The sequence below is a fragment of the Megascapheus bottae genome, chromosome 19 (assembly GCF_031878675.1).
Source record: "Megascapheus bottae isolate mThoBot1 chromosome 19, mThoBot2.hap1, whole genome shotgun sequence".
In the NCBI taxonomy this organism is placed as follows: domain Eukaryota; kingdom Metazoa; phylum Chordata; class Mammalia; order Rodentia; family Geomyidae; genus Megascapheus; species Megascapheus bottae.
The window spans coordinates 22,518,961-22,530,619 of NC_143527.1; the positions used below are offsets into that span (position 1 = coordinate 22,518,961).

The following is an 11,659-nucleotide window of genomic DNA, read 5'->3' on the forward strand; positions in this document are numbered from 1 at the left end:
TCTACCTTATCTTGCTATTCCAGAACAAATGGTGTCTCTACTCACACTTTACACTCTACACACTCTATTTCCCCTGCCATCAAAGGAAGAGGCTCCATTCTCTCCTTTAGCTTAGCTTTTCCATGACAATAGATCTAGCTTTTTCCCTTCAGCCACTTTCTGGTTTTTCCTTTTCCTTGATCCCTATTCCATCCTGATGAACAGAATATATGTGATCCTCTTTCACAGCTTCTAAAATACAACTAATGTTTCAATAACAGCCTGAAAAGAAAACAGAGAAATAAAAGTTGAATTCCCATCACAAACAGATCTCATGTTTTTCATCACGGTGGAAATCTTCTAAGTTACCTTAAAGAGAAAGTTATTTATGATCATGAAGGTATGGCTAAAAGGAGATTAATTATAATGGCAGTCATAGAAACAATGTGGTAAGGGCTGGGATTGTAGCTCAGTGACAAAGCATTTGCCTACGAAATACAACATCCTGGGTTCAGCACCCAGGCCCCCCCACAAAAAAAAAGATAAAAAGAAAAGAAACAGTGTGGTTCTTAGAAATAATGTGGTTAGTTAGAAAGTGAGTTTAAAAGCACAGCCCAGGAAGTACACAGACAAAAATGCAACAAAGGAGATCAATGTCTGCCATGAAAGAGAAAGGAGATGTTGTAGCTTGATGGAAATGTTCTGTTCATAGAAAGGAGGTTCAGTAACCATACGCACTCATCAAAACCCAATGGATTACACTCTTAAAATTGGCCAATTTTGTTGTTTTGTTTTCTTGTTTGTTCATTTATCTGTCTTCCAGAGGGTAAAAGGGAAGCACAGAAATAGCGAGACAATTCTTTTCCGGCTGGAACCATGGAGTGTGTCGAAGAGAAGAAAAAGAAGATTCCTGCTGTGCCAAAGACCCTGAAGAAAAAGCGAAGGAATTTTGCTGAGCTGAACATAAAGCACCTGAGAAAGAAATGTGCCCAAAAGATGCTTCGAAAGGCAAAGAGGAAGCTCTCTATGAGAAAGCTAAGCACTATCACAAAGAATACAAGCAAATGCACAGAACTGAGATCCGAATGGCTAGAAAACCAGCAACTTCTAAGTACCTGCAGAGCCTAAATTGGCCTTCATCATCAGAATCCAAGGTATTAATAGTGTGAGTCCAAAAGTCCATTAGGTGTTGCAGCTTCTTCACCTTCACCACATCTTCCATGGCACCTTTGTGAAGCTCCACAAGGCTTCAATTAATATGCTGAGGATTGTGGAACCATATAATGCATAGGGGTACCCAAACCTGAAGTCAGTCAATGAGCTCATCTACAAGCGTGGTTATGGCAAAATCAATAAGAAGGAATTTCCTTAACAGATAACATTGCTGGGTCTCTTAGTAAATATGGCACCATCTGCATGGAGGACCTGGTTCATGAGATTTATAATGTTGGAAAATGCTTCAAGGAAGCAAATAACTTCCTGTGGCCCTTCAAGTTATCTTCTCCAGGAGGTGGCATGAAGAAGACCACCCATTTTGTAGAGGGTGGAGATGCTGGCAACAGGGAGGGTCAGATCGATAGGCTTCTAGAAGATGAACTGGGGTGTCTGCTGCACTATTTTTTTAACTGGGTCTGTTAATAAACAGTGATACTGGGGCCGGGAGTTTGGCCTAGTGGTTAAAGTGCTTGCCTAGCATGCATGAAGACCCGGGTTCGATTCCTCGGTACCACATACATAGAAAAAAGCCGGAAGTGGTGCTGAGGCTCAAGTGGTAGAGCTCTAGCCTTGAGAAAGTCCAAGGACAGTGCTCAGGCCCTGTGCCCAAGCCCAGGACTGGCAAAAAAAAATAAAATAAACAGTGATACTGGCAACTTACAGAAAATAATAGACAAAAGGTGAACAAATGCAGCAAAGAGACTCACTAGACACTACATTGAAAAGGAACTATACATCTTGTGGATTGGAAAGGGAGGGAAAAACTGGGAGAGAATGCTAGAAGGGATAACAATGTCCTCATTTTCTCATTACCTGACTTATAAAAATGTAACCCCTTTTAAAATTATCTTTATTATAACAATAAAAATAAATTAAATTAAATAGGCCAATTTTACTGTTTTTAAATTATACCTCAATAAAGCTAATAAAGACATTTATTCATGCTTCTCAGTAATAACATGACTAGAAAGCCAAGCGATCAGTCCCTTGCCTGTGAGCAAGGGACAAAGAAGATATTGTTTATGGTGTAGAATAATTAGTTCATGGTTTTTCCTGCCACACCCTTCAGAGTCAAAGTACTACTGCATTGTGTAGCAGTTGCTCTGAAACTGACAAGCCTCAGGAAGATCCTAGAATCATACAAGGCCCTCCAATTTCCTTGGTACATGACAGGGCAGACAAACAAGTATATTTCTCACTGGTTAACTACAGCCATCTTTCTGCACTGGTAATTTTGTATGACCCAGGAATTATATCATAAACATTCAGACTGTCCTTAGGAGAAACAAGACTTCTCCACCCATTTGAGTGACTATTTCATACAGAGGTCTTAGTGCATTGTGTGTCATAATAAAATTATTTGAATGTGCTCTCATTCGTATTATACTTGAGGCATTACAGTCTTTCTTTTCAATGAGCTAAAAGGAAATACACACACACACACACACACACACACACACACCTGTATGAACACACAAACTTCTTATTTGTTACCAGATATTATCTTACTTGCAGTAGATTTTAACTGACCAATAAAACAACAGTAAAATTATGCCCCTCACATTTTTCCCTCTTTTTCTCCAGAAGCATGGGACAACAACAACAACTACGATACAATCTCCTTGCATCTAGGGCAGTTTTTTTTTTCTTTTGTTAGGCTCAAATAACAAACCCAGGAAACTTTAAATCCTAGAAGGCCATCTGTCAGCATCTAGTTCCTTAGAGACCAAGAGAATGCTTTCATTTAGCTGAAGGCTGCTGCAGGCATCCACACACCCGCCTGGGAAAATACATCATTTTTTCAAGTGTGGAAATGAGTGCTAAGGGGAGTCAGAGCCCTACTTACATGCCCCATTTCAGAGCCTTCAGCCCTCGCTGCAGGGAACCAAGTAAGACAGTGAAAGCCCTGGGAATTGAGGAATTCAGTTTCTGTCTGACAACCTTAGAAACCCCAGGCCCCACTAAGGAAAGTAAAGGGCCTTAGCGGCCTTAGCGGCTGTCATCAGCTTAAGAGAACTCAACTAGGGCTGGGACCTATCTGGGCTGAGTCATTGCTGAACCCTCCCCAAGCTGGAGCCTTCAGAAAACAACCAATGAGAAAATTTTACAGTCCAAGATACCCCCTAACAAACAGGTAGAAGCAAAGCAGCTTTCTTCCTCTTTCCTGTGTGTATCCCTTTAAACTGACCCACCCAGCATATCTGTCCTTCATCCCACACTCTACCCCTCTCCATTCACTTCTCAAAAACACTAAGAATAGGACCAGTCCCCATGTGGAGGTTACTGAACTTTTGATATTCATAAATATGTTCAAACACCCTTAATGAGAGCCTATGTTTACAAATAGTACTTTACGGATGTAAGAGCATTCAAGTCCAAGGGGTTGGAGGGGAAGGGAAAGATTCCATTTTTTCTTCACAGCTTCAGTAAAAGTTACAGTATACAAGGGAGAATTAAGAAAGGAAATACAGGTATTCTGAGACGCAAAGGCAAGCTGGTCTGTCAGTTCTACACACAAACTAAACATCTATAGCCAGGCCTTTTTCTTTTCTTTTTTTTTTCAAACAAAAATTAGACATCTTTATTTCTGAGGCAAGGCTCTCAGCATGTAGATCCTGGTGGGCTTGGTCTCAGAAGACCCTCACAACTTCCCATCCTATGTGCTGGGACTGTAGCTGAGTACAGAGCCCTCACTGATCTAGAAACTTCAGATTCAAATATGTCCATGTTGACTCATCAACTCAAATGTTCTGCCACGTTTAAAAAAAAAGAATCTGGAAGAATATATATGAATATATATATGAACACTTTCCATTTTTCTTATAAACCTGAAACTTTTTTCAAAAAAAAATCTATTAAAAGTGGGTGCTAGTCAGGCCTTTTTCTTTAAAAAAAAAAATTATTGTCCCTAATATAAGAGCAAGTGGCCAGGAAGCTGTGGAATTTTTACAAACAGAGAAGATTGGAGCTTTTAAATCTAGAACCCGAAGGCTCCTATATTTCCATCACCTGTCTATGCAGCAGGTTCACCCAGAATTCAGCAGCCTCTGGCTGCATCAGGACATCAGCTACATGATGGTGTCAGCTACATCAGGATCCAAAGGTGAGACGGAAGATTTGATTCAGCAGTACAGCCCTTGTTTTGCACAGAAGAAGCTCTGGGCTAGATCCCAAGCAGCTCAAAAGGAGGGTAGAGACCTAGGGGTAACCCTCTGGTTTCTGAGCCCCAGCTGTATGCCTGGGCAGAAAGAAGGACCACGGACTCTTGATAGCTAAAAGATTTAGGTCACCCATAATTGCAGAAAAATGTGGCTGAAATGTAGATTTTGTAGTTAGAATCCCCTACCTAATAAAAGCCAAAGATATAACCAGAAGAGGTGAAGAGTCTCAAGCTATCTAAATTCCACCTGGTCCCATGCTGCAGTCCTATTGATTTTCATTTATTCCCTTTACATTGTCTCCATTTTCAGCATCCCCATTGTAGGCTAGTGCCATTCAGTGGATGCCATGATAACCCATCGTAGACTCCATTCTTTTATATAGTCACAGTGTCTATCAGTGATTAGGGATGTATGTTCAGGTGCTTTGTTTTCTTTCTTTCTTCTATCACTTTTGATGAACATCAATGGGTTCCTTGACTCTGAAAGGTCACTTCCAAATTTCTTGGCTAGGTTTTCAATGTTCCTTGTCCTTGGAAGTACATCTTTAAAAAAAAATCCTTAAGTAGTTGTGCAAAGGAGTTGCCATTTAACAGAGCGGCTTATGACTGCAATTAATAATGGACACTGTTACCCCTTTAAACATTCATTTCCAATTGTACTCCACTTTGAATAATCATCTCTGATCATAACTTGGTTTTTCTATCTTATTATTGTAAAGGTGTAAAGTCATGTAAGTAAGGTAATAAATACATTTCTTTTCAAACAGTGTCACCTCTTCCCTCATTTCTCCTAGTTTTTACTTTCCAATTTCCCTCCCCACAGAAGTTGTATAGTTAATTTTCAATAGTGTCTAGTGAGTTTCACTGATGCATTTGTTCATCTTTTGTTTCACCCTTTCTATGCTCCCCGTACCCTTCTCCAAAGATAAACCTACATACAAGACAAAAAGTATAGAAATTAAAAAGTGACAAGGGAGAAAACAAACAAACAAGAAAAAGAAAACAAAAACAACCTCTTGTTTCTACTTCTTAAAACTCATTCTGACCTAGAACTTGTTTCTTTACGTCTTCAACTTTTCTCTTTTAATCTTGGATACAAAACAATACCAGGTTTTGTGGGGAGCCGGAGCGGCCGCCACTAAACAACCTCTTAGTTCTCCTTATCTGGTATGTGTATGCAGAGCGTTTGCTCTTTCCTCTGAGTCTGCGCGTATGACGTCAGAGGCCTGACCAATCCCGAGCTGTAAAACGGCCCTGGCAATGGAGCGACCAAAGGCAAAAAGCCCCGGGTTCCTTGATTGTATGTAAGCAGCTGCATTTCCCTGCCCAAGTTTTTTTCGCTTCCTGCTCCCCCTTCAATCGAAAGGCTCTCCGATAAAGTATGATTTGAGAAGAATCCTCGAGTGGTGGTTCTTCCTCGCTGGTCGAGGAGCTCGCCGCAAGGTTTTTTTTTGTTTGTTTGTTTTTTTGCCAGTCCTGGGCTTGAGCTCAGGGCCTGAGCCCTGTCGTTGGACTTTCTCAAGGCTAGAGCTCTACCACTTGAGCCCAGCACCACTTCCAGCTTTTTTCTATGCATGTGGTACCGAGGAATCGAACCCGGGTCTTCATGCATGCTGGGCAAGCACTCTACCACTAGACCAAACTCCCAGCCCGATACCAGTTTTTAATAGATCAGAACAAGGCTTAGCTTATTGAGGAAGGGTCTCTCGCTTCTGGGTCTATGATTTACACCTCATAGCTTGGGATTTGTTTGTTTGACAGTTTCCCATCTGTGTTTTCAGCACTTGCAGCTATCAGTGTAATTCCTCACAGCATCCCAAACATCCAACTTTCCAACTCATTTCTGAGCTGAAATACTTTGAAAAGTAATTGATTTCAGCCACTTGGAAGAATACGTCATCTAATCCACTCATCGCTGTGCTCAACATTCAATAATCACCCTGTGAAATATTACTATTCCCCATGTGACCTGACATTTTCCCCCAGGAGGACATCTTTTATCTCCCCAGCTGCTGTGCCACAGCTTTGACAAATACAGTTCACCTAGAATCTCCCTTTAAACCACATTTAAACTCTCAACCTTCCAGCAAAGACTCCAGGCTGGATATCATTGAGCCAGTCAGCTTTGCTAATTTCTAAACAAGTTTTGATTTACTAAATGCCACCATTCTGCTAGAGGGCAGATGGGAAAGCCACAGTTGCCTGCTGACCTTCTGATTATAGAAGATAACCATCCAGCTTTTCATATTCAGATATCTACAGAGATAGACGGCAAGAGATCTTTCCTAGGATTCAAGGGAGGAAAGAAAGGACAAGGCCCCAAACGGCAGGTGCATACATATGAATTAATACAAGGAAGGACTCTTGTAACCTTCAAAAGCTAATAAGACATATGCTAGTTCTGGGCTTTCCTGAAAGCCCCACAGCCATCCTGAGGAAGAGATTTTATTCTCCAATAAGTGGAATGTATTATGTGCAATAAAGAATTTACTCTTATTGAGAGGACTGGCGGTTTTTATCACAAATGCAGTTGCCGTGTACAGCACACATCAACTCAAGGAACAGTTGGGTAACACAGGTCTTAGACTTGATTCCTTTTCTGTGCTCCTTTCTTCTTAGTCTTCCTGTGTGCATGCTTTTCCCAAATCTCCTGGCTGGTCCTTTCAAGGTCTTCTTCCATATACATCATCCCATCCTATTGTCTCTTAAACCCATGGAAAAGTCCACCTAGTCCAGTGTGAGATTCACACTGCTAAAGAGGAAAAAGGAGGAAACTCAAATTACTACAAGAGGGACACATACGATCTAATTATTGAAAGCCAGTTTAGCTTGAGATGGGTCTCTGAGCACAAATTACATTATGCACTACCTGGGTGGTTAAAAAATTGATCAGGAAATAGTGAGGACTTGGACAACATCAGACAAATCTCTCTTTAGATGGGGACAGCATCATACACATGCAGAGTGAATGACGAGGGACAAGCAAGGGGCAGGGCAGGCAGAGATCACAGCTATGACAGGGGACAGTAAGGTAAAAATCTGTCAGATTGTGAATATTGAGTCACAATGATACTGTGTGACTCAGCTTAGCAAGAAGAAAAAATATCTGTCTTTTCCAGATTAGCCACTGCAGAAATCCACAGTGAGGAGCTGCTAAATTGTCTGCCACAAAGGATCTTAAGCCTCAAAGAGGAACCGAGTCTCTCCTCACAGTTAGGATGACCAGAGTAGCTATAGAAAGATGCCTGCATCTTTTCTCACGGATTTTATTGATTTCAGTGCAAAGATGGGCACTTCAAGTGTGTCTCAAGGAAATGCAGAATGCCATCTCCAATCACATCCATATTTCTTTCCCTAGGAATCTATTTTTTTTTGTTTTTACTAGGAATGTCTAGGTTTTCTTCTAGATAAATAATATGGAGCAAGTAAAGAGGTTGGGCAATTTGTGGAGTGGAGCACACAACAGCTAATAGAGAAAACATGAAAAAGGTTTAGACAGAGGCAAAGGATGAGCGTGATAAGGTGTATTTGAATCTGTGTGCCAGTGAGATTGTCCACTGCATTACCCCACTGAATGACAATGTCAGCCAACCCTCTCTCTGGTCATCTCACTAAACCCACAGAGCAACATTACAGCTCTGGAGAAACTGAGCTCAGAATTACCAAGTACTTTGCTCAAGATTAGAGGCAGAGTGAGAAATGAACTTCCTCCTTCACTTGGCCCAGTGTATTTTACCTGATTTTTACCGCCCTTTATCCAGTAGGATTTGGAACTCAGGAGAAATGGAATTTAGTGATTTGGAAAAATAGAAGGGAATTTAAGTTGAATAAGAGGAAACCATAGCACTAAGAGGTACAATAAGTGTCATTTTTATATATGCTGCTTTGGAGAAAATTTTAGTTTGATAATACCACTAATACTGTGTTAAATCCCAAGCGATACTGAGAAAAGTGATTTCATACACTTCAAAGGCAATACTTTATTGTTTTTTGTTATTCTTTTTAGATTTGTGTGTTCATTACTTTTTTCTAAGCCCCATAGGTGTGAAAGCATTTCTCTGCTACTTAACTCAATGATAAAACAAATGCCTTCACCATTTTTATTTATGGCATAATGTGCTCCGTTCCCAAGAAAGTACTATAGACTCACTGTCTTTTGAAAATATGGACCATCTAAACTTGTATATGCTCGGTAGCACTTTAAATGTGTTTATTCAAGCACTCTTCTCCTAATTATTAAGTCTGGGTGTATTTCAAGGAACATTTAATCTATCCAGAGTCATTTACTTGAGCTCATTCAAATCCAGGAGTAGACTGCAAGAAATATTTTCCTTTGGAATGGTGTCAGAGCTGTAGCCTATCTTAAATCCTAGTCCATTGAGCTAAGAGGAAAGAAAGACATTAGTATGAGCAGAATTTTGTACTTTGAGAATGAAAGAACAGGTTGCTAAAGAACATCAGCTAGTCCTTTAACTTAGCTTTGTGAGGTAAAATTTGAGACCCTCCCTAATTATTAACCTGCAAGTGATTAAAAAAAAAGAGTTGGGACCTACAAGCCAGTAGTAGTTCATACCTATAATACAAGACATCATCTGAAAAATAAATAAACAAGGGCTACAGCCCTGAGTTAAAACCCTAGTACAGCCAACATTCTGAGACAGAGAGACAGAAAGAGAATCAGAGACAGAGACAGAGAAAAAAATGTGTTAATGTTTCCATGTACTAAGTAGTCATGGTACCTTCTTTCCCAACAGTTACATCTTCCGGTCAATATTTGTGCTTTGGTCTGAAGTCCAGATTGTAAATGTCCCCCCAACCCCAACCCTCACCAAATCCTACCGCTCACCCATCTTCACAGTCCTTTGCAGTACATTTCCACATGAATTCTTTAGAAAAAAAGTGTTCAATAAAGAAAAGGCAAGTAAAGAACGAATCATAATACTAAGTTACAGAGGAGACAGTCTGAATACTGAACGTTGGTACTCTGTGACAACACAATTTAGAGCAGCTGTGAGGAAAATCCAGGTCAGCCTCAGGAAGTCATATGGGGTTTTCTATGTGTAACAGCTCTTCCACATTAGGCAGAATCAAATGAAGAATAGATGATAGGTGCAGGGTATTTGATCCCATCTGAGGTGCAGCCTGCCTTTTAAAGCCCTATTGGTGATGTTTCCTGTGTTTTGACATTAAGAAGCAATAATAAAGCTGGGCACGGTGGCTCACACCTGTAATCCTAGCTACTCAGGAGGCTGAGATCTGAGGATAGCAGTTCAAAGCCAGCCTGGGCACTAAAGTCCGTGAGATTCTTATCACCAATTAATCACCAGAAAAACCAAAAGTGGCACTGTGGCTCAAGGGGTAGGGCAGTAGCCTTGAGCTGAATTGCTCAGGAACAATGCCCAGGCCCAGAGTTCAAGAACCACAAGCAGCAACAACAACAACAACAAAATCAACACTAATTGTGAACTTCCGTTATAGACACATCCTCTAAGTTTTTATTGAAATAGCTAAGAAGAATACAGAGTTAACTTTCCAGATGTAATAAAATAAATTCCAGGTAGAATGCATGCTGTGACTTCAATTTCTGCCTTTTCCGTTTGGTTCTTAGATGGCCAACGTCCTTGCCACAGGGCAAAAGTAATCTCATCACTTTGGTTGTCATCAAGACATGGAAAGTCGGAGTCCTGTCTTTTTTTTTTTATCAATTGGAAAAGGTTTAGAGTTGCATGTCAAGTATTGAGTACATTTCCTCTATATATTTATTTTTGCTGGGCCAGATTTTCCAAAACAGACTGTGATTTCTCTTTTAGGATTTTATTTCCTGACACATCCAAGTAGTGATAAAACATCCACCTTAGGCCTGCCCATACAGCGAACAAAGCCTCCTCTCTTCTGAGAAATCATTCCACATGAATGGCTCTCTACCGCTTACTAATCCAGCCACTTGCCTTGGCTAGTCAGAGACGATTATTTCCTTATCTTTGTACCTCTAATTCAAATAAAAGTGCTTAGGACCCCCTAAAAATGGTCAAATATATGTCAACTAAAATCTCCTTCATGAAGTCTAGTAATCAAGATTTTCCATGGCATGCCAAGCCCAAGAGGGTTCTTATATTTCTAAGACTTTGAAGAAGAAAATGTTTTGACACTCGTTTCATATCCACACCTGGTTTTCCTTGGCTAGAGTAAAAATATCTTCTATGAAATGTCATTACAGATCTGTAGAAGAGGAGGGGGGCAAAAATCCTTTGACATGGACTCAGAGGTAGCATCTGGCTGATGGCTTCCGAGTTGATGCCTTTATTTTATGCAAAGCATAGCTTGGAGAGCCTCCCGTGCTTAGATTCTGCAATTATAGAGTTGTACTTACTTCATAAATACATTATGTTAAAGATCAAGCTTTAATTACTTGCTGTAAATGAGAACTATATTGCAATGAACTCATGGGAAATTTTAACTTTATATCTTGGCCATGTGGCCACAAATCAGCAAATATCTAATAGATATTTACAAATATTGGACATGGTATACTCCAGAACAGTAATTGTTCTCATATGCTGGTTTCTCCCCAAATTCCACAACCAAAATTTTGTTTCGTACAAACAGAAAGCAAACTCCTTTTCTTGCCCGACTGCACAAATTAAGGTAAATAGGTCATGTTGAGAGCCAAAACATTTGGAGGATATTATGAATAACATTTTGTGCAAATTTGAAGTAATTTACAGATTCTGTGATAGAAGACACTCCAGTGTCCCCAACATTGTCCTTTACCAAAAGAGGGAAAATCAATTCTCTTTGCCTACTTCTTGTCTTCTTAAATCCTGCTGAATGCACACGCTAGCAGTGGTCTTCAGGGAGATTTTATCATGGCAAGAGGAGAGCATTGCTGACACAGTGACATTAATAACTATTAAAGAAATGTAGGCTGAAATCTGGGAGGGAAATCTATTCCGACAAGCATCTCCCATGAGGAATTACCATTCACTTAGAGAGTTAAGGCCCTCCCTCCCCACTCCATCCCCCATATATATCCTGGCCATGAGGAATGTTCCACAAAGAAACTGATTAGACCTTTCTCCAAATTAATGGTGGATTCTCTGGGCTTAGCTTTTCTGATAAGCAAGGGAGATTGTAACCCAGTTCTGTCTTGCAATAGGAAAATAAAATTGGCTTTCTCAATGATGTGTATCCCCTGGGCCTTTGTGATGAATCAGCTTTCATAGATTCTTTCTTTGACCTTATTAAGGACAAACACAGCAGATAATTTTAATAATGCAGGCTTCAATAGATCAAGAGTATTGCTTC

At 40.2% G+C, this 11,659-nt stretch overlaps 1 pseudogene; it reads left to right on the top strand.

Annotated features, from left to right (window-relative positions):
* The first annotated feature begins 846 nt into the window (after positions 1-846).
* On the top strand, positions 847-4,470 carry LOC150049733 (large ribosomal subunit protein uL30 pseudogene; annotated as a pseudogene).
* The last annotated feature ends 7,189 nt before the right edge of the window (positions 4,471-11,659 follow it).